Source organism: Lonchura striata, chromosome 2, assembly GCF_050655825.1.
Source record: "Lonchura striata isolate lonStrDom1 chromosome 2, ASM5065582v1, whole genome shotgun sequence".
In the NCBI taxonomy this organism is placed as follows: Eukaryota; Metazoa; Chordata; class Aves; order Passeriformes; family Estrildidae; genus Lonchura; species Lonchura striata.
The window spans coordinates 52553310-52577268 of NC_140704.1; the positions used below are offsets into that span (position 1 = coordinate 52553310).

The 23959-nt window shown below is 39.4% G+C and overlaps 1 protein-coding gene across 10 annotated transcripts in view; it reads right to left on the reverse strand.

Annotated features, from left to right (window-relative positions):
- The window catches only part of HECW1 (HECT, C2 and WW domain containing E3 ubiquitin protein ligase 1), a 236242-nt gene that overhangs the window by 203447 nt on the left and 8836 nt on the right, over positions 1–23959 (reverse strand). Inside the window, exon 1 of one of the 10 annotated variants that reach the window (XM_085570277.1) lies at positions 23204–23224. The exons of the other annotated variants lie outside the window; for them this stretch is intronic. The gene's annotated coding sequence lies outside the window, so the exon portion shown is untranslated. Of the gene's footprint in view, positions 1–23203; positions 23225–23959 lie in introns of those variants that run through there. 10 annotated transcript variants of the gene reach the window in all.

Here is a 23959-nt window from a genome sequence, read left to right on the forward strand (position 1 = left end):
GCATAAGCACAAATTTGTGTGTAAAGAGCTCTGTGTCAGATGTTGCCAAACTGAAAGAACCAATTCTACAGAGGTACTGCCTACAGTGTTACAAGACTCTCTGTGTGACATTTACACTCAGTGAGACTCTGAGACTTATGCTCAGGGCAAGATGTTTCAGGTTGATTACCTACTCAATTAGAGTGTACTATAACCAGATTAAGGAGATCGCTCTATCCTTGATTACTTAGAGTGGTTTTGTTCATACCATTTATAGAGATTTGGATAACTCGGGTGACTATATTAAGTTTTCTGTTACTGTTTTCATTTTTCCAAATAAATATTCCAAACTGATTGAGACCATATTTTTTTTCATAACCAGCACACCATCTTAAAATTGGAGCATGCAGTATTACAGCATCACGTCTCTCTAGCAGTCAGAAATTGCAGTTTCAGAGAGACATGCCGCAGGATGGAAACTTAACTTTTGTTAGAAATTTGGTAGGAAGAAGAGGAATAGAGTTAATAGGGATAAAGGGAGAAATGCAACTATATTTTAATAGATTCATAAAAATTCCTAAGAAGGATTAGACAATACACAGTTGAGCCAGAAAGTACTGCAAGTTGGAAGACTACTGGCAGAGGACCATTAGAAAGCCTGGGACCCTCTTACATTTCATTAAGTAAAACATATGTTACTGGCTCATGAGGCAGGAACTGCACAAGGGGGACCTTTCCATCTGATCCAATACAGCTGTTCTCATGCTTCCACAAGGAGCTTCACTACTACGCACCATATCTGTTATTAAACTTACTCAAACTTCTTATCATACAGAGGGTTTTCAATTGCCCTAATCATGAACTAAAGTTGGACTCATGAAAGAAAACTAAACTTGCTAGGTCTTTCCAGCTTTAATGTCATGAAGTGTTTTTTGGCAAATCAAGAAATAAATTGAGAATGTATTCATTTTGATTACATAGCCAGACATCCCTGCCTGGAAATAGTATCCCAAAATTCTTAGTTTTCAGCAGCTCTAGTCTACAGCTATTATGCATTTATACATTATATTAATACATACAGAAATATGTATTTGTTGTCCCATTGAAACACATTTTTCAAAAAGCACTCTGCATTATACCAGAATTGCCTCCCAGAGAAGTAAATGTATAAAATTTCATTGATATAAGCGAGAGTGCTCTTAAGCCAGTCATCCAAAAGACCCTACTCTGAAAAGCATAGTTTGTACTGAATACTCCAAAACTCAGCAGAACAGAGCATATTGCAATTGGACTTTTACAAAGTCCAATTGCAATATGGACTATGGATGCTGTAATAGTATTTACAAAAGCTACCCCTTTATTATATGTACTCTGCCTTAACACATGGCACATCCTTGCCGCTAAATGGCAAATCCTGCAAATCAAGAGAAATATTGCAGCTACCAACAGCAGAATTCATACACTGTTAATGCATCCTTCTGTCTATTATTTATTACTTTGCTGTGATACTGTCCATTTGCACAATACATTGCCATGCTTGTCCATGACGACAACTTACCTGTCTTCTTTCACATCTCACAAGCCTTAAATGGCTTAAATGATTACAACTTTTACCTTCTGGTGTGGGCGGGGGATAGAGTTGTTGTCAGAGCTCAGTTCAGCCTGGCACTCAGGACTAGGGGAAATGAACATCTTTGCTGCACAGCTGCAGTGGAGCATGAGGGCAAAGGTATCCCCTAACCAGAAGCACACAGAAATCTTCATCTCTACGAGAAACCTACCACATAAAGTGCTGCCACTCAGAATCAGGCCTCATGTCACCGTGGCAAAGCCATTTAAGTGCCACTGGTTATCAACACATTATTAGCTCCATCTTTTGTGGACACAAAGAAGTGTTTTCACCCCTTGCGGCTCCCTTCATCAGCCAGTGTCACAGTGAAAAGTTACTGTGTGGGCACAGCCTTTTAATTAAAAGCCTTGTTAAGCTCTGCACAACGCTTATTTTTAAAGCATTGCGTGAAATGAAAAAGGAGTCTCTCCCAGCACAATGTATTCCTAGGAGCCTCTGATAATTAGGGCAGTAACTTAATTTTCACATTTTGGTTTCTATTGGGGTATGTGCCAGTTAGGAAGCTTCTGTGACGTTCCTGCCTCCCAAAATTTTTCCCCTTCTTAAAAATTCATGCACAGCTTATGTACAGCTGCCTGCAAGCTCCCTTTATGCTATAGCAAACATTAAATATTAAAGCGTCCATGAAGAAGTATTATGTAAGCTATCACAAATTCCCTGGCAACAACCAGTGCCTTTTTAATCCACTGTTCCCGGTGCAGTACACCTCCCATTTGGAGCCCAGCCCACGTATGATGCCAGTTTAGGACAACAACCCAGTGGGAGTTCAACCATGCAGCCCTGGCTGCAGAGACAAGGACATCTTCAGTTGCATCCCTGGCACCATCCCTGGCCACTGCCCAGGACATTGCACTCAACAGCCTCTGGACAGCACAGGCAGAACAACTCCTTATTCCCTTCCAGGAACAGCCAGCACTCACTCCATCTCACAGCATGGAAGGACTCTCAGCCTGCTGACGTACCCACTCTTCTGTACACTTTTGCCTTTGCTGTCATCTCACACTCATTGGGACTTTACTGTCTCACTGGTGCTGTGCTCTCTTCTCAGTCTGTCACTTCCTCACCTGTCCTCTCAGCTTTCTCTCATGTAGGATCACACAATAAATTAGGTTTAAAAAGACCTCTAAGATGATCAAGTCAAAACATTAACTTAGCTCGGTCATGTTCACCACTAAATCATGTCCCTAAGCGCCACATCTACCCACCTTTTAAATACCTCCAGGGATGGCAGTTCCACCATTTCCCTGGCAGCCTGCTCCAATGCTTGACCACACTTCAGTGAAATTTTTTTTTCCTGTTACCACAGCAAAACCCCTCTAGGCACATCTTGAGGCCATTTTTTCTCACCCTGTCACTTATTACTTGGGAATAGATACTGACACCACCCCCACCCTTCTATCTTTGCAGGTAGTTGTAGAGAATGGTTGCCTTTTCTCCAAGCTAAACAACCCCAGCTCCCTCAGCTGCTACTCATCAGACTTGCATGTGCATAAACAGGGTGGCAGCTCGTTTTCTGAAATCAAGTCCAATTCAGTACTGTGATTAAGTATATGCTTGAATTTTAAGTAGTACAACTGAAGTATAAAATTTAAACACACATAGAAGCTCAACTAGAATCATAAAAGAGTGATTCTAGCCATTAAGGTGAACTTTTCTGTAAAAATTAATAACAGACAGGACTACCCCTCCTCAGAATATCTCAGTTTTGTCATTTGTTTTCATCTCTAATTAGGGCAAAACCTCAAAATATCAGCATTTTTAACAGAATAAAGCATTTAGAAAGTACTGTTTTAGACAGTAAGTATTCCACTATTTCCCAGCTGAATGCCTTAGCATTATGGACTAAATAGCAAAGTCTTAATTTGAACTGGTTTGACATCAAATTGAACTGGGTCTAGACTGGCCCCAAGGCCACATTCGATGCCGCAAAGCCTCCCAATAGCATCTCCTGACCTTATTCTCCCCCAAAGGGTTGATGTTCCCAGCCACTTTACATCTCACTGCACTCAGCATACAGGGAGAACCAGTGATCTATCGGGAAGTTGTTCAGGCAAAAGAGAAAGCAGGGAGTTTTTTGAAATTAATTTCTTTACTCCTCAAAAATGAGTGTACACTTTTGAAGAACATACAGAAGGATGAAAATTTTAGATGTGCCAAAAGTCGTGCAAAATTTGAGAAATCATTTAAATTAAGGAATCATTTAAATTTAAATAATTTCAATTTAAATTACACTTGCTTACAGGATAAATGAAAATACCTGTTACAATCTGTCTTTAGTGTGTTATACCTTTGCTTCAGATTTTGAATTTCTGTTTCCTCTGTATATATTGAGACAATTATCAAGTTATCACTCCAGTTCTCTTTGATAAATAAGTGTATCAACATGTTAAATAGGTCTAGCATCTTCACGTCATCTGTCCCCTCTGTGAACTCTTCTTTCTTCTCTAAATTCTTCCTAAAACCTTCCTGCCCTATGGGCACAAGAAGAAGATGCAACGCAGAAAGAAGTGGAAGCTTTCTTTATGTCAACAGTGTTTTTCCTATTTACCATTACATTTGGAGACCTCAGTTATATGTTTGTATGCAATTAATGTGTCACATTGATTCTGTATCAACCCAGTGTCTCAATCAAAACATTGTACAGCAGCAAGAGAAATGCCTTACAGTAAGTAGTCTGAGTGTATTAAATCAATTGCATAATTTTTCTTAACATCAAACAAATAAAAGCCCAATTTGACATGATTTTTTTTTTGTATGGGTCAAATCCCAGTTGGGTTACCCAGATGGCTACCCTTCCTTAAGATGTATAAATCGCATCCCATAATTTCTGCTTGGCATAAATAACAGGTAATAGACAAACAAGTGGCTGGGTTGTACCATTCCTCCTTCAATATCTACAAAAAAGATCCCTTCTGTAGTTTTCCTGAACCTCTCCAGAGCTCTGATATATAATACAACTTGCATTAGAGGCCTGCACAACAAATCAGGAAGCTCTTTTGCAACTAACTGATCAAAGTTTCTGCATTTGTTGATTTCCTTAAATGCAAAAGGTTTCTATTTTCTATTCCCTGTAGGGTACCATATAAGCAATATGCCCAAATGACATACACAAGAAAACAGACTCTGCTTAAGGCTGAGGTCAAAATGTTTTGACCTGGATGAAGCAAATTAAAGCAGGTCAGAAATGGCAGTATTCCCCCTTCCCTCCAGAAATCTCCTTGAGGAATATATGTTAAGAGCTACACAAATTTCTGAAAAATAAACTCAAATGAAACTTCCATATCTTTACTCCTATATTGATAATTGCATGCAGATGATCTATACAACCTTGCTTATCTCCCTTATTCTTCCTCCCTGTCTTTTATTATCTCTCATCTCTCTTTAATTTTTAAATGGTCTCTTACACCTTTTTTGAGTGAATAAAATGAGAACTTGTACAAGGGGATGGAAAGAGTCATGTCTGGTGCCCTGCAGAAAGGACTGTCCTCTTGCTCTGGCCAAATTGCAGTGTGTATCAGTGAAAACTCTTACATTTCAGTCATAAAGAAAAGCTCTCATTTTGCATTCCTGTGGCTAAAAAAGAAATCACTGTCAAACACTAAAAGTGTTTAGTTTAGAAATCACTGTCAAACACTAAAATCTGATTTCAGATTTTCATTAAATGTGGGTAGGCTGAACAAAACAAAACAAGCTATATGCTCTGGGCTGGTCCAAGGGAAAGAAGAAGATAAATAGGAGATGCTCCAAAAATGCTTCACTCTACCATAATGTCATGGGCAAGTCAAGGAAAACAGAATATGGTTTCTAAGCTGTACAAACAATAATAAATCCAGTTTAATTGGTAAAACATGTTTTCCAGGAAGAATGGGGGAAGAGTCCAAAGTTCATTTGAGGAAGACAGGAGCAGTGGCCCCAGGTTTCCTGCACAGGATAAGAAGTCAGAAAACTACTCATATCCTCCCAATTTCCTGTGGCAAATTTCAACTCCTGATCAGAAACTCTGCCTCAGAACCAGCCCAAAGCCCTACCCAGGGAAACAGAAAAGGCAAGAACATGAGTGGAAAACAACATTAGTATAAGAGCACAAGAAGCAGTGCACAAAACTACAGCAAGGAACAGCAACTGAAACAGTCTCTACCATGCAGATGATTTTTGCTCATTTTCTGAAGACAGCAGAAAACCCACATTAAGAAGGGCTATCCAGTCCTCTCCCACCTCTTTCCAAGCCTATTCATCCTATCTCAAACAATTTGCTATGTAAAATTCAACCTTCACAGAATTCTATTATCTGTTAAGCACAGTGAAAACATGGTGAAAGTTTTTTGGACCAGAAGAGGACCAGATTCGCATCTCCACCCATCAAGACCTCATTTATATATTTTTTCCACAGTAAAATGGAAGCAGACCCATAAAAAATAAATGTATCTAATTCCTTGAGTTCTTCAGATGAAACCAGTATGGAATATTGACAGTGACTACTCTGCAATTCTTATACTGCTGTAAATGGAGTTTGAACTACTCAAACCCCTGCAACACCCAAGCAAGCTCCTGCACCATTAACTTCTTTTATGCTGATACACCACTGTTCAGGATTGGTTGCAGGGATTTAGTTATTTGAGGTTTTTCTTTACCTTTTTAGTTAAGTGCATAGAGCCCACACAAAACCCCACAGCATTAGGACATAAATGAAATATACCACCACCTCCAGATACAAACTGAAGGGCACGCTTTTCATTGCTCCATACCACCAGACCTGTAACTGCTGTGGTAGACATGATTTTGAAGAGGTTCACCACCTGAGTATGTGCAATTTCCTCAGACAGTATGCCACTATGATCACACTGCCAACAGCACCTTGAAGAGTCACATGGAACCTAACTCTTCTGTCTTCACAAACCAGTCCCTGCTGTGACAATACAGTGTACTCAACTTTCATCACCAATTGAATTCTCTTGCTGTTACTTAAACCATCTGCTTCTCTCATCTCTCAACATTGTATTTTTACATACTGATAAAACTTTCTCTATACAATAACACTGTTTAGAGATACCATAAAAAACAACAATGCCTTTAAGGGTATATTGGCAAATAAATTGTGAAGCGACAATCACAGTCTCTATTTCAGAAACCTTCAGAAAGCAGATGAAGTAAATCCAACGTGTTTTGGGACCCACGAATGTTTGTGAATAAAAAAAAGGAAGTAAGCTTTGAAATTCAAGCGATCTTTTTGGTCTATATCACAAAAAATCTAAATGTAAAATCACACAATTCAATTAAATACACACACGTACAAATAAGGCCTGTGCCAACTTTTCCTATGCCATAACACACAATTCAATTTGGTTTCAGTAGAGATAAATTAAGTTGGAAAGTTTATTATTGCCAACATCTGTATTTAGGTTTTACCAAGACTGAGGTTTATTTTCCATATTTTTTTTCAATATATTGCAGACATTCTGGAAGATGAAGGAGATTAAAATATGCTGGCTCCATGAGAATATGAGGCTTCATGAGAAATTCAAGCTAAATAGGTTACCTATTCCCTTTGGTGTAACTACTCATATTAGTTCAAAAAGGCAGAAAGGAGAAGCAGAAAAATAAGTGTTAAAAAGGGATCTGTAAGGTCCAATGATAGTAAAAGAAGGTAAGTTAACATAAATTTTTTTCTCATTAACCAGTTTATTCTAATTGCTGTTGGAGAACCAATGAAAAAGAGTGCATTGTCTCATCACCAATGATCACATCTCTCTTGAATCATAAAACACGTGTTTCCAGAGGTCTGGAACTGCCTTGGCAGCTGCTACTTATTCCTTAGGGATAATTTATCTTAATCAGAAATTCAGCTTTGTTGCCCACCTAATGTATAAATTAAGGACTCCAGCTCTGAGAATTTTTCTTAGCACCTGACCATTATCATATATTCTGACACATAACCAGTTATCCTGCCTACAAAATACTCAGAACAATTTGGTCTCAGGCTCATACTTGGGAAAGTGTGCAGAACTGGCACCAGATGAATCTCAGGACAAGATTTGTCAAGTTGCAGACCTTTGAAGGAGGAGTAATGCAGCTGTCTTTTCCACATCAGACATTTCTGTTCTCCTTGTTGAAACTCTAAGCCTTAGGCAGGAACCAAATCCATTGGAATAGAAAAGCCAACCCAGAGGCCTTTTATTTTGTAGCTCATTCAAGATTAGGATGAAACTTTGCTAGTGGTCCCCAAACTGCATTTCGACAGTGACTGGCAGCAGAAGGATGAGACTGGCTTAATTCACTCATAGTCTAATGAAGTTTTCTCTTAACAATTTGAGAAGAATCAAAAATGGTCTATGACAAATTCAAGTTTGACAGTCATCTATTTCCAAGAAGTTTCAGAATCATTGCTACTGGTGATGAACAATACTATGTATGACTACAGCCTCTTGATACTTGCTCACAGGTTCAGGACATACTCCTTCAGTAGACTACTGGAAAGAAATCATTCTCTCCAAGTAAAATAAAGCCACAAGTTGCTCCTGAATGGGAATCTTAACAGCTGCAGTACTAGCTCCTCTAACAATCAAAGGTGTGACTTTGATGATCATTTTGCCTCATAAATCTCATTCTCAAAGTGCTTCTTTTGGTATTACAAAGTGACTCTAATTTAATGTTGGCATGTATAGTCCACGCTGTTGCCATATATGTTCTGACCCTGACATTCTTTTGACATTACTTATCTACAGCGGCCAGCAGAGACAACTCTCAAATAACATATTTGTTCACTTGGGGGTAAAGTCATACACACACATTTATGTTCTTATGCAATGGGAAGCAAGTTCTGCAGCTTTACAGATATAGTACATGCAGTATCCTGGAACTCAGGACAAAAATACCCAAACAACCCATTGCAAAGAGAGGCACATGGCTAAAGAGAAAGTCCTAGTCAAAACGACAAAGTCTAAAGTCAAAACACCTTCATAAATCACCTTGTTGGATTCTTCTGGAGTAAGAGGCAAAACATGCTTAGAAAACAGTAACTGCTTTTCCTATTAAACTTATACTCCAGAGGTGTATAGACCAGAGTAATTTATTCTGTTTTGTTAATAAGGAAGCATCTTGGTAAAACTGTAAATTATTTTTGTTTAATAACAGCAAATGGAGCATCACAAAAATACATGTCCTCTATGTGTCTATTGCAAGCCAGACAAGGAAGCCTGGCAGTTGCTCGTTATTATTCGTCATGCTGCTTCTAATGAACAGATCTACACTCTCACTTTTCATTGGTTTAATCAAGGATTCTCTATGATATGCAATTAATCTTTAATATGAAAGTGATTAGGGAGAAGGCAAAAAATGCAGCTGAACATCCTGACCACTGAAAACCAGATTAAGGAATTATTCAAAATCCATTCCCTTTATATTGCATTTTTACATTTGCAAATTTCTTGATACATGAAACCTCAATGAAACAAGTTTATTTTTATAACCCATGGAAAAAGACCCACAGTTTTCATTCAGATGGATATGTTGGTAGCTTTTTACAGCAGTGAGCCCACATTGCAATTCTAGCACTCAAAGAAAACAGGAGGAAATTACATTACCACAGTTTATAGAAAGGTATTGGGAGTCTTGAAATCATAATACTGGCAAAGCTTCCACATCCATCCCCTCCTGGTCAAACATACCAAAAAACACTAGATGTGAGCTTAGGTTGTCCAGCCTTGCTGAACCTTGTCTGCATCAGAAGTCTTTGAATAGGGGCTTAAAAAATTAAGACTCTTTACACAGATGGATGGCCTTGACCACCACTACACATCTAATTAAAGCTTGAGATCCACTGACTGCATATGGCAAATCTTAAGGACAGGAAAGAGGCTGAAAACTAGGAAGAAATCAACCAAAGACTGACTCTCTGTGTTCACTGTGGAAAGGACAAAGCGCCCTGGAATGGCTAAGCAGAGAACAATAAAAACATCACAAAAGGGTGTTAAATAAGATTGTCTGAATTTTCCAATCAACACACACAAATGTTTTGAGATGACGCATGAGCTACTGAAAAAAAAATCAAAATTGATATTTTAGAAGGTCAGTAGATTATGACAAGCATTACTTTTAATCAAAACCAGAAGTATAGTATAGGCTGGTTATACAGCTAACAGTGCTGTAAGCAAGCCTTTTAATATGGGTAGTCTTTGCATGTATTTTTGTTTCACCAGAAGCTTCAAAGGAGCTTTCGAAAAAATCTTTTGAAACACAAAGGCCCCTAAGAACTAGCTTCTGAGGAGATTTATGGAAACCAAGATCCTTTAAAAATTCTCTTTTTAAAATAATAGTAATCAGCTAAAATAGAAAAGTAGGCAAGAACACGTTACTATGTACATCTTTGACAATTTCATTCAACTCTGCTCAACTGACCATTTCCACCAGGATAATTTCCAAGAGTCAGGAGAAAAAAGACAATTCTGTGAGACAACTGTTTTCCTTTCCTTCTGAAAGAAAAACACTTGACTACTCTGTTGGGTAAGCAGAGGTCTGAAATGGGTGAGTCAACTTTGAACAGTAATGTATTAAAAGATCCAGCCATATAGGACTCACAGAGCTGGATCCTATTCCCCAAGCAGGGCAATGTCCCCATATCTCCAGAACCTGCCTCTACCCTGGCAGCTCCACAGACTAACACTGCCTTCCACCTGCCACACCATCCCTTGCAGCAATATATAATAATACATATAAACCAGTGTGGATTTCTTTTAATGATAGGATGTCTTTGATACTTATGAATTCCGTCTGGTATTTGGCCCTGTATAGCCACCTCTATAATTGATTTTTGAATTAAAAACTAGAAAATAAAAACCCATCTTCCCATAAAAGCTCACAGGCATGATAGCACACCATACTAAGTTTGAACCCCTGAAGTGACAAGAATAATGTGGTAGCCTTGCATTTCTAAACCAGGATCAATATAAATTGATTATTTTAAGCTGCTTTTGTATTCTTTTCTTTTCTTGAAAAATCATCACTAACACAGCTCAGAAATAGATTTTACTAAAACACCACCACCTTTCCAATGACATAAATGCAATCACTCCCCTGCACATGGAACTACATGTCTCAGAAAGGGGAGATGTGCACAGCCCAAACAATGGAGCAGACCCCTGAGTATACCAGTCTTTCCTTGCCCACACTTCCAGACCCTCTTAGTACAAATCCTCTGACATTCAACTCAAGCTTCTATTTTCACATTTCATGCCTATTGCCTGCATTGTGCAAACCTGAATAATTAATTATATTCAGTCTGAAATAAAGTAAAACTGAAATCTGCTTCACACCTTGCAGTCCTTCCATATTTTCCCTCATGCTTTCCCAGTACTGCTACCTTGAAAGAGAAGTGACCTTAACTGTTCATAAGAGAATCAGGCTCTCATAGTATCCTGTCTCCGAGCTTTAGAAAAGCATCTCATGAAGAAAAGAGACACTTAACATGTGCTTAAACATGTTCCTAACTTCATATAATCAAATGAATCTTTATACATTGTTTATTATATCCATCTAGCTTAAATGCCTGTAATTCTCCCACTCCCAGTGCACAGAGCCTCCTTCCATGGAGCAGCTTTTCACAACACCTAGAGGAACTTAATTACCTCCTCAACTTTGACCCCTCTGTCAGATTCAAATAAGCTGATCAATGGGGTCAAAAGGTATAAGGTACAAGTAGAAGAGAGACAAAGAGACAACTGGATCAGAGGATTGTTAATCTGTAAGCCTCATTTCCTCCTGAAACCAGGCTAAAGAAGTATCTTGGGACAAAAGACTTGTGACAGCCCATGCCTTACCTACTCATGTGCAGGAATGCAGCTGGATAGCAGGTAATTATAGACTGGAGGATTTAGGGGATTGTTTTAAATGACGTGCCTACCCTGGAGCAAAAGCTTTAAAAGGACAAATTGGAAGAAGTCATTATCTCATCCAACCTCTTCCAGTGTTTCCTCCCTTCCCCCTCTTTTTAATTTTAACCTTGATCACAGCCTGCTCCAACAGTCAGGCTTCTCCTTTTGTTTGACACTGTAGTAAAGTTGTAGAGCTGTTTGTGAAATGTGTTGCCATGGAAACTAATGTGTGCTGCCATGGAGATCATGTCAAATCCAGCTTCACATCTTCACTGCAGACTCAAGAAAAGAGGAAGAGAAGGCAAGGAGGAGAAATCCTTCCTTGAAAAACCACATGTTTTGAAATATTAGCAAACCTAACAGGAGAAGTGACAAAAATCGAGGTTACTTTTAAACCATCAACATCAACTAATAATTCCCACTATGCTTTCTGAGATGCTATTTCTTTTAATGATGTTCTCAGAACCCGCATAGCTCAGGGCTTCAAAGTCTTGAACAACATATATGCAAAATCCTGGATTCATATTTGAGCTATCTAGACACCAAAAAAACTTTGCTCAAGAATTTTTCCAAGTCAAGTAATTTCAAGAAGCACAGAAGGAAAGAAAAAACAAGTAACTGCAAAAGGTGCATAAAATACATGTGTTTTAATAAGATAAATTCAGCAATGATTCATGACATACATACATGGTCAGATTAAGACCTAGAAGAGATTAAGGAACTGAAGTTCATTCAAAAGAAAACAACTAAAAAAAAAAAATCTAGACATCTTTTTAAAGTGAATGGTAGATACAAAATCTTGTATTCATTTCCCTACACTTTAAAACTCCAATTCTTATTTTTCCTGTATTCTTTAAATAAAAAGAAGAAATTATAACTAAAAGTCACCAGTAAATTACATTAAGGTTATGAGGTATCTTAAATCCTCCCAGTAGGCAAATCCTAACCATTCAGGCTCCCTGAGCAAAACCCAATTGACACAAACTCTGCTTTAGCCCATTCAAACAAATTTCAAGCAGAGTTTCTCTAATGAGTGTGCACAGTCATCCTGCTTTAAAAATAAAACTATGTCTAAATCTTTGCCAGATCAGAGATAAAGTTTGCCTGACTTGTGAAACTATTTGAATTACTGATAATAAAATGTCAGAATAAGGAAACATATAAATTAATGTTCAAAGACCCATCATGAAGAGCGATGCCTTCATCAGTTAATACTAGATCTCATCAAATAAAATATCTATTATGTTTTATGCAAGATATAGTGCATCTCCAGATTATAACAGTTCTCCACATTTGATGGCTCTGCATCAAGCAGTGAGGATTTCCATATTTTGTAACACATGAGAAAAATTATTTTGATATTCTAAAAATGCATTTTGAATACAAACTAAGACTACAAATTTAAAATTCAACCAGAAGGAGAAATAAGCACTAAAACCATAAACAAACATGTCTTCTTCCCCAAGCTGATGGACTCCAGGAAAAAAAAAAAAAAAAAAAGCCAAACCCTTGCTAAAAGTTTTACAGCAAGGAAAACTTTGCAGATATACCAATCCAAAGGATTTGTCTGAGAAAAACATTACAGATATAAAAATGCCTGGAACTCATGCTGCTATATGTCCACATGGGAAACCCTCCTCTAAAATCTTAAGAGCATCACATGTTTTCTTATACACAAAAGGTATTTCAATGTGCGTTTCACAAAACTAGATATTTAATCAATACTCCTATACTTCATGTTAGCCTGCAGGCAGAAAACCTGCCCCATATCTGGCACCTGGCTAGTCTGTTAACTTTCTAGATGTTGCAATAGTCTCCAGGAAGAGGGAAAAAAAAAAAAAAAACCACAACTGATTTTTATATTCCCTTGACATTGAATTTAAGCAGCCTGCCTCAGAGGCTGCAAAGTCTAGACAAAGAAGAGTAAGTCAGGACTACAATCCCTCTTGCAGGCATTTACTCTGATGAGAGTACAAATTCAAAAACAGCATCAAGATACTGCTTACAGGAAGTAACAGGAAGTAACAAGAAGCAGATTCATCAAGAAAAAGCACCTCAAACTAATTTAATTTTCTTCTGCAGCAAAGTAACAGTTTTGGGGCTCAGAAAAATGCACACTTTATATCTTGACCATATTTAAGGTTTATATCTTGACCATATTTAAAGTTTTTTATATACTTTCACATTTAAAAACAATTTTTTTAAAACATTTTTTCAATAAAGTTTGGAAAACATGATCTAGATAACATTAATTCAGCAGTTATCACTGGTTCTACATGACTGATTGGTAGAGACCTGGATGAATTCCATGTGCTAGTCCTGCTACATCTCTAAGTGAATGACAAGAAAGAGTTAACTTGTTAAATCTGTAGACCAAACAGAACAAAGAAAGACCAGAAGTGTGAGGGATAGGATTCAAATTGAGTATTTTTGGGGTAAAGTGGAAAAATTGGAAAAACCAGGAAAGAAACACAGCTGTACACACTGCATAAATACAGTAAGGAGAACCTGGAGCCAGGTCTTATGATTTAGCCCCACTGTGCAAGCCCTGGGCAGCCACTCAGTCACTCTCCCCTCAGTGGGATCAGGGAGAGAATCAGAAGAGCAAAAGCTAGAAAACTCATGGGTTGAAATAAAGACAAGTTTAACAAAGAAAGCAGAAGCTGCACTCACAAGCAGAGCAAAGAAATTAATTCACTGTTTCCCATGGGCTTGCTAGTGTTCAGCCATCTCCAGGAGAGCAGGGCCTGCCCCATCAGGTGGAACAGTTACTTGGGAAGACGAACACCATGACACTCAAAGTCAACCCCTTCTTTCTTCCTTCCCCAGCTTTACATGATGCCATATAGTATGGGATATTCCTGTGCTCAGCTGGGGTCAGCTGTCCTGGCTGTGTCCCTTTCCAATTCCTTGTGCACATCCAGCATCCTCATAGCAGGGGTGGTACAAGATGCCGAAAAGGCCTTGAAGCTGTGCAGGACCTGCCCAGCAGTAACAGAAACATCTCTGTATTATCAACTCTCTTTTCACCACAAATCCAAAATACAGCCCTACACCAGCTACTGTGAAAAAAATTAACTCCACCCCATCCAAAATCAGCACACCAGGTAAGATCACTCAGAAAGAATCCATTGGTAAGAGGGGATGACAATCTGAACAGGACAAGCTACTGAGCGCAAGGCAAACAAGCAGGCTGGAGCACACAAACATGACTGTGCCCCACAGAACACATGCACTTGTCCTTCCACTCTGCTGAGCATCTCAGACCTTCAGCTGCAGTACTACATCCTCACCTGGGTGCTGCATTTGAAGAAACAAAGGAGCCAATTGGAGCCACAGGAAAGAGCAAAGAAAAACACAACATGTAAAGATATCTATAACTGAGACTAGCTAGCAAAAATATGGAAAAAAGATGGAAGACAGAGTGGGAAGAACAGTGCAAATGACACCATTAGAGATGCTTCTGTGAAGAAGAAGGAATATTTTTTCTTGTGGCCACAGTGGGTGGGACTGATAACACCACAGCGAGAGTCAGCTTAGACATTATGAAAAACTTCCTAACAATTAAGAGTGCAGAACAGGTGTGATATGGTAAATACAAGGAAAATGAAGCAGCTCTTTAAAATTGCTGTCACTTTGGAGTAAAAGACAGTGGGAGAGGTACTGTATCTGTAAGCAAAATTTTTCTTCCTCTTCCCTAAGGAATGGCTTGGAAATGGTCACTACTCCATTTTATCAAGAAGCTACCCCTTGAAACATCACTTCTAACTGATAAATAAAAAAAGCCAGGTAAAATGACTGCTTGTGATGAGAATCTGCTTTCTTGTAAAACTGAAGATTTACATATAGCAATGGAACAATTGAATATGGCAATGTACTTCTTTTTTCAGTTGGCATTTTCTATTATTTGCATACTTCTAGTAAGACACAACAAGATATGACAGTTGCTCCAATTTCTTGTCAAATTCTTTTTGTATTTTCATCTGCAATAAATGGCAAATGGGGTAAAAGCAATGACAGGTACTCTCCTCACCATATGAGGAGGGGGAGAAAAATTACATACACAAGTGATCCATTAGTTTAATGCAAAAGAGATTATGGAAGCAGTAGTCACTCAAGAGCAAAGGGATAAGTGATGTTCTCACAAGCCATTACGCTAATGGTGAGAGCAAGGGAATGCCTCTGTAATTGCCAGAGAGCAGGCTGAGAGAGACCTCTGGGGATTCAAACAGTGCACAGGGCAAAGGAGAAACCACTCAGCCCTGGCAGAGGGATGACTGCTGGCTTACAAAATCACATGTGTTATTACAGACATCAGACCCATCCTTGCAGCCTTTACTTGTTAAATGTCAGTCCCTGGTTTGTTCAAGACCCCTTGAGTCAAATGTATTTCAAAAGCATTGCCTAGGGGAGTAAAGGATCAAGTGTTAAGTTCCCTGTATTCCCTCCTCCTCAGTTAATTTGCTATTTCCAGTTTCCCAATTCAATCCTCATCTGTAGAGGCAAGAGCAGAACATGGATGCAGTCTTCCCAATGCACAGCTCTGAGCTCTACAAAACCTGGTCACACCAAGGGAAGAAGTGAGCCACTTCCTTTTCATGCCTCTATTAGACCTGGCCCAAGCTGCTTCCTTAAAATTTGCCATACCATGTATATCTCCATCCCTCGTCTGACCTTCCCTCAATGAGTTCACTGCCCTTCCATCTCCAGGGTTCAGCCAGTGCCAGACTGCTTGTGGAAAACACACATGAAAAATTAACCACACTGATATAAAGCAACGCAAATCTGCTGAAGCCTCGTGAGCTAACCCACTATGCTCCAGCTACAACTCCACAGGAGGCTGGCACGGCTGCTGGCATGCTCCCTTTTAGCCAGTGAAGGTTAGAAATGGTATCTCTGAACTGTAGGGTGACTCTTTAGTACACAGTCAAAGTGAGATGTAGCAGACACATGTGGTCACATGCCTCAACCAGCCCTGATTACCAGAACCAGGGAGTCACTTCCCAGATTTGATGTGCCCCCTGCAGTGCTGACCTCCATCAATCAGATAGTTTAACACTGCTTTCAGACACTTTATTGTGCTTCATATCACACAGGTTTGGTAATCTGCACAAGCTCTTACCAATGGGCACACATGCTGACAAATGTCTCCCTACTCTGTTGGCTTTTTGGCAGTCCACAATAGGTCACTCTTAATGCAATTTCATTTCCTTAATTAAATCTTCCCTGAGGTATCATCACTGAGTATTATTTCCCTTTGATTATTTAATATTTCAGAATAGAGACAGTCTCACCCAGCTTTCATGGGGTATAAAGTTCCTCCCTTGATTAACCCCCAGAGAAGATGAAAGGATTTTTCTTTTTGAGTGAGTAGCATTCATGTTTGCAAAATAAACAACATCTAAAAGGCCATATAACAAGGCTGAAGAGAATATAAGGGAAAAAGTGAAGCATAGCCAAGTCAAAACCACCCCAAATCAATACAAGAAACCCTGTCATTTCTTGCTACATGAAACTTGCAGAGTTTTTTTGCAACTGGGCAGAAAGACTCCTAAATACAACCAGTTTCTGGTGAGAGCAGCACTTTTGGGAATTTACTAAAAACCAAGGCCTTTCCTAATGTTTGCTGTATCTATAGTCACAGGGTCAAAGAAAAAAATTTCAGCTTTCCAGCAGTACAATTCCAACCTACACACACTGAAGGCCTTGAACCCTGTAAGAACCCTGATTTCATAGGAGAAAGTCTCCACATCAAAAATCTTGAAAATTCCTCCATTGGCAGGGAGTCCAACTCTTGAGTTTTCAACACATATAGACAGAATTATTGCCTATATGCAATATAGACAATATATGAAATTACTATTGCTGTACATAGTTATGTGCAGAGGATTATGAATCAACCATTATTGCTTGTGACACCTTCCACTGAACATAATGACATTCAGCCCCCTCAGTTAAAGCAAAACTAAACTCTCCAGGGAGACAGACACAAATTATATGAGCAACATACACTTCAAGGAAATGCTAATATGAACTACCACAATAATACTGACCAGAAATTCCAGTCTTGTATTGACACAAACAACCCTACAGTAGATGTGAGGTGAGATTTACATCATCCAGCTCTAGCTGTTTTGCTTAAATTTGCATTGAGGCTTCCTTGCGAGAGAGACACAGGAAATTACAACTTATCTTAAAACAGAGAATGGTTCATCCCAAGCCCTTCTCCCAACTACAAAGAACCCAGTTATTCCATTGGCACAAAAGGGCTCAATTCTAGACAGTTAAAGTAAGGTGAGATATATTTAATACAGCAATAGGAGAAAGATCCCCAGAACACCCACCAAAATGAACAGGAATCCCCAGAACCCTCTAAGAGCCATAATGACCCCAATAAGCAACTTAGGCATGAAAATCCGAAGCAGAACTCATTGAGGTCTTCTGCATTTTGGAAGATTTAAATATTTCACCTACTAATAAGGCAAAGTCAAAAATGTCAGAAACGTCAGAAGCAGCTGTCTCACACATGACAACTGTCAGACACAATTTTGTGAAATACAAGGTGTAGCAGTGAATCATCCAGTGTCTGGCTGTACACCCAAACCCCTCTAACATCATACAGATAAAATGAACACAGCAGTGGTTCGCAGATATTATTGAATTGGACATTTTGTAGCAGCAAAGGGAAGGATCTGAAAGAAGAAAGTAACAAAACTATTCAGGCAGTCTCCTACCAGTGGCTCAATAAGTAGCAAAAGCATCATGAAGTGAGTTGCCAGACTTTGTTGCAAAAGCAAAGTACTTCAGTCATGTTAAGTATCCAGCAAAAGAAGAGGCAGAGGGCACAAGAACTTGTATAAGAATAAGCACTATTAGCCTATCCACAAAGATAAAAACAAGATTAATAGATGAAAAAAATTGACCTGGGATTCAAATAAAATGAAACAGAGGAGAAAAAAACCCTCACAGCAGAGTTTTAACTTGCAGAAAGCCGATGAAGTTAAGATTACCATACAAAAGGAGAAAAATTACCAAATCATGGACAAAAATTTTTGTCAAAAGACAAACAGAAAATTAAATTCCACAGTAATGCAGGAATAGAGGTAAATTTGAACTAATTTTAAAAAAATCAAATACTACGGCTAAAAATACTACCCTGACCAAGATATTGTGGTGGGAGGAGACAAAGGAGAGAAAGGAGTCACATATGAGAAACTGGATTGCATCCAGTTAGTATGAGATAGTAGTGGAATAGGACCACACAAGATATCCAGAGCTATAACAAAAGATGCAAAGCTGTGCATTAGGGGTTGGAGTTAGAAGACAATTAGTATGCAATTTAGTGAGAAAGGAGTATCCCAAAAATAGTAGTCCACAGTATAATGGTGACAAATCAGGAGCAGTACCAAAGATAAAGGCAGAGGAGAATATTATGAGATGATTCAGTGAAGGATAAAAGACAGCTGAGGGAAGAAAGATATGAGGTTCACATGGGATGGCATGGGGTGGGATGGGGAGGAAAGGAATCAGGTTCATAACATCCTAAAGGAAGTGATTCTTAATGCAGAGCTACTTGAGCTGTGAAATTAATTTTCAAATATAATGGAGGTACAGATAGGTGCAAAGGAAAGCAGAGGTGATTTCATGGAGCAGATCTCTGTTGAATGGTACTAAATCTACAGAAAACTCAAGCAGTTAAAGTTTCTGAGCAGCAAATAGTTTGGGTAAGGTTAAAGAAATAATACAGAAAAATGTTTTTTCTCAGAGCAGACAAAAATCCCTGACAAACACCATTTCCATTGCCTTAGTAAGTCTGGACCAAAGGCCCTTAGGCCTTCACATTTGTTCAGACTCCACCCAGGTCACAAACACAAAGCCAGTAAAAACTGATGCTTCCACAAGGAGAAACAACTTGCCATCCTCCCACTTCTTATTCCCAGTCTTTACTGGATGTTTGCTTGCATTGCCATAAGCCTTCACAGAACAGCCAAGCAGATCTCACTCTGGGTTAAAAGCACACAGCATAAAATAACTGGTTACTTCTAACCCGGGTCACTTCCCTGACACAGCTCTCCATGCAGGCACACAAATGCATGTCCTCACCCAAGGGAATGACTAACATGCAGAAAAGAGTGGCTAGAGAAGCAGACGGATGCACTGGGATTATTTAGCCTGGAGAAGAAAAGGCTCAAAGGGGATCTAATCAATGTGCATAAATGGCTGGTGGGATGGAGCGAGGCAGACTGAGCAAGGCTCTTCTCGGTGGTGACCAGTGATAGGACCAGAGGCAATGGGCCAGACTGAAATACAGGAAATTCCCTTTAAGAAAAAAACATTAACTAAGAAATAAAAAAGCCCCAAACAACCGTGAGGCCTGACAAATACAGGTTACATAGATAATTGGATGGCAGATCTGACACAACATTCTATGGGAGATCACATTCCTGCTGGAAGAACTTCAGTGCCTGAAAATTTTGGGTCAATACACTGAAAACAGCTAAGTATTTGTGCAGAGCATGACAAGGATCTCTGAAAGATTCCCATTTTTGTCCATGGACAGCAGAACACCTCTAAGGAAAGGGAAAGAACTTTTCAAAATATTTTTTCCTACACATATACTTCGAATCCATACTCAGCCTAGAAAAAGACTAAGCACAGTGATAAAGTTTCTGCTAATTCACTTTTGCTTCATCTGTCAACAGACTAAAAGTTTAACACCTCCAAGTGCTGTCCAGCTAATAGAGCAGTTCAGGATTAGTTCTGCCTCCTGCTATGTGAGTACCTTGACCAGGGAACCAGAGGCACAGCAGAATACCCTCCAATCCACCATCCAGCAGAAGAGGTGCCAGGCCTGGGGGAGACTGAAAGGTAATTGTACACAAAAGATGCAAGGCAAGGGCTAGAAAACAAGCACAAGGAATTTGTTAACTAAACAGAATTAGAGATAATCTCATGGTATTAAAAAGATCCATTGATTGCCTCTTTCTTCATCTCAGGAGATGACAAAGCTGCTGTTGAGAAGCTTCTTCTGAACAAGGAACTGCTCAACTGTCAAACAAATTGCTGTCACGCTAAAGAAATGTATTTTCCACATTCGTGTTTTGCCAGACTAAACAGCTGGAGGATGGTCTTCAACATACCAGAGCAACCCACAAGGCAAAGAGTGAGGGTTTTTGAAGGAATAAGACAAATCACCACCAAAGTGTAAGACTTTAATTGAAGCTATCATTTTTCTGCCCATTGCACTAGGGACTAGTTTGACTCCCCCAAGAGAAGTGAAACCAAAATGGGACATTTGTCTCCACGATAAGGACCAGTTTTGAACAATCTGGTGAGAGTTTGCCTTTGCTCTACCCTAAGATAGCCCCATTGTGCCAAAATAGAGGCCATTTTACAAACAAAAATAAGAAGACCCAATACGACTGAAACCAGGAGGGTCCAAACAGTAGCACTATACTTAGTCTGCACCAGATAATTGAAAGCCCAAACAGAGATTCAAACAGCTATTAAAAAAGGTGTTTGTGAGGTGGAAGGAAGTCGAGATAACGAGAAGGAAAGAAACTGCTCCCAGCAGTATCAGGAAGGAAAAAAGAGAAACTCACTAGCATAACATTTGACTCTAAACAGGGAAAACTGAATTCAAAAAGGGAGCAGGAATCCTGTTCAAGGTGATCTTGTCAAGCCAAAAAGCAACTGTGTATGTCTGGGGGACAGGCTTCCCTCACTGATGTGTTTTTGTTTTCCAGTGTACAAGCATTAGAAAACTGCAAACTGAGAAATCTGTGTGGTCTCTGTCCCACAGTTATTTTAAGACCTCATGGGCCAAATGTATCCCTAGTGCAAGGTCAGTGACTTAAATGAACTTGGCATAAGCAGAGAGATGGGCCCCAGGCTTCCGTGAAGTAAATACAATAGTACAGCACTTTATTGATGTGCTCTGGAGATGGGAGATAATTTTTAAGAAAGGGCTGTATAAAGAAATGGCAGAGTAGGTCAAATCTCATTCTCTGCACTGTGGGAAATTGAAGCATTCTGAAGTTTTCTTTACAGCTGAAACATAACAACCACCACCTTGCCACACCTCAGTGTCTGATCTCTCCCAACTGTATCTGATCATTAAACAAGGCTGCAGGGCTCCAGATCCTCTGAACAGTTGCCAGCTACAATACAAACACATTCTCATGAGGATCCATTTGATTCTGTTTAAAACAGCATTTTTTTTTTTACAGAAAACTGTTCCACTGGCAAATTTTCATGCAGCTTCACTACTTAATATGCCTCCCCTCCTCCTACACATGCATGTTCCAGAACTACTTCAAGAAGATGATTATACTGAAAATTCACAATGTATTGGATTTGCTCCTTCCAGGTCACCTGTCTTCACTGGGAGTGAGAGACTCCAAAGAAAGGAGTCATCAAAACAAGGATGATGCAATGTCTGCACATAAATGACACATATTCCCCAAAAATACTTGCAAATAAAAATACATGGAGTTCTTGGGGGATGGGAGGGGTGTTGTTTAAGAGGCTTGGTAGCCTCAATGTAGCTCACAAATTCAGCTCTTTAGTCAAGCAACTATCTATCAGAAAATAAGCATCATAATTATATCACCAATCTTGATCAACAACTCATTACTTGCTTGTGATTTGTGGGGGTCTCTAGTTTCCAGCAAATAAGCCAACAATGCTGCATAGATCTGAGTACTATTTGTATCTCCATCTCTTCCCTGTGACTCAGCATTCAGCAGGGCTGCCAAGGGCTGGTCCAAGCTCCTGAACCACACCTGAAGCTGGGCAAGCCCAGCAGGACAGCGCTGCAGGGGCGTGAACTACAGCAAGAGGAGGAACATCAGAATTGGTTAGCAGTCTCTAAAACAGTCTTCTCAATGCCAGCCCTCTCTGCTCTAAAACAGGACTATTTTTTTTCCTCCACAGCAATTACATAAAAATGGTTCATTATGCAGAAGACTTGCTACCTCCAGCAGATGCAGAATTTGCCTGCTGACTTAGGCTGAAAAAGTTTTTTACCTCCTGCTTCCTTGCCTCCTTTAAAAAACATGTATGTGGGTAAACAAGAAAACAAAAAAAAAAAAAAACAACAAAAAAAAAAACACCAAACTTAAAAGCTCCTAGAGGTAGCAAACTCTATTTATTCATTCATTATGAAGTGCAGTTTTAACTATGTTCCTCTAATGAGAATTGGCATGAAGTCCAACTGAGACCTCTGCAGCTACAAAATCTCCTTCCCACTCTACCATCTATCAGAATCCATGAACAGAGGATCCATGAACAGAGAAAGTGGTTATGGAAAGACAATGATTTGGCTGAATGGTGGACCTGTAAAGCATTTCTCACTAATCTCTCACCTTCATCTTCTCACTCAAACTTAAATGTGAGCCCAACAACTTTCTAGGCTCTGACCCAAGGTCCTCTGAGATTATCACATATGATATGCAGTTTATCAAAGCTCTGACTGAATTACATCAGTATCCTGTTACATGGGAATTCGTAGCTGAAAGCTTTCATATTCACCATTAGCTACCAGGATTCCACAGAAGAAACTATTGCATAAAACAAGCCAATTGAACATGCAAATTCCCACTGGATTCATCACTGATGCATGAATAAAAACAGTTCAGAAGACCAAGACTGAACACATATTCTGGGCCAGATCAAAAGAATGGGGATTACACAAAATTTAGGCATTGAAGTTGAAAATGATACTCACTGCTACTCAGTCCTGCTCTCAGTATAAGAGGATTCAGGAACCTCATGTTCTGCTCCTGTGCATCGCAGAAACACGTCTTGACAACCCACGTGCTACTCTGCATATAAAACACTGGAAGCAGTTCTTGGCAAAGGCACAGATAAACTTCCCCTCTACCCATTAAAGCAGAATTATGCTCCCTCTTGCTCTCTGGCTCAACAAATCTTCAAATGTTCCATGCAGAACATAACAACTTTGGCCAGATGTATGTAAAGCATGTCACACACACTTAAGAGAATCTCCCTGCCTGTCAGAACACATTCCTGGAAAGTCACAGATCTAAATCAGGTAGAAGAGAAAGGTAACACCCTTCCTGGGGTGGGCAGGTCCTCCCTGAACACCACACCTTACCCAACACACCAGTTCTGGAGTTCCTGCTTTTGAGGACCTGCCTCCCTTCAGGCACTGTTAGCCAGTTTTGCACTTAATCCAGGGCACAATGACACTGAGGGGACAGAGATGCAGCAAGCTACTTTTGCCTTCTTTACACAGGCAATAAAAAAGCCCTAGGGACAGCAGAGCCCTGCACATAAACCAGTCACATGCAGCCAACTCAAGATAATCTGTCATGCCTCTCTTCTTGGTGCAGCATTGCATGAAACATGGCTATAGTGTCCTGGATATAAGCTAGTAAGCTCACAATATACCATATACACTTAGCAGCTTAGATCTGCATTTGCTTAAGGCCCTGTTACCACTTTTCATTTCAGCATGTGG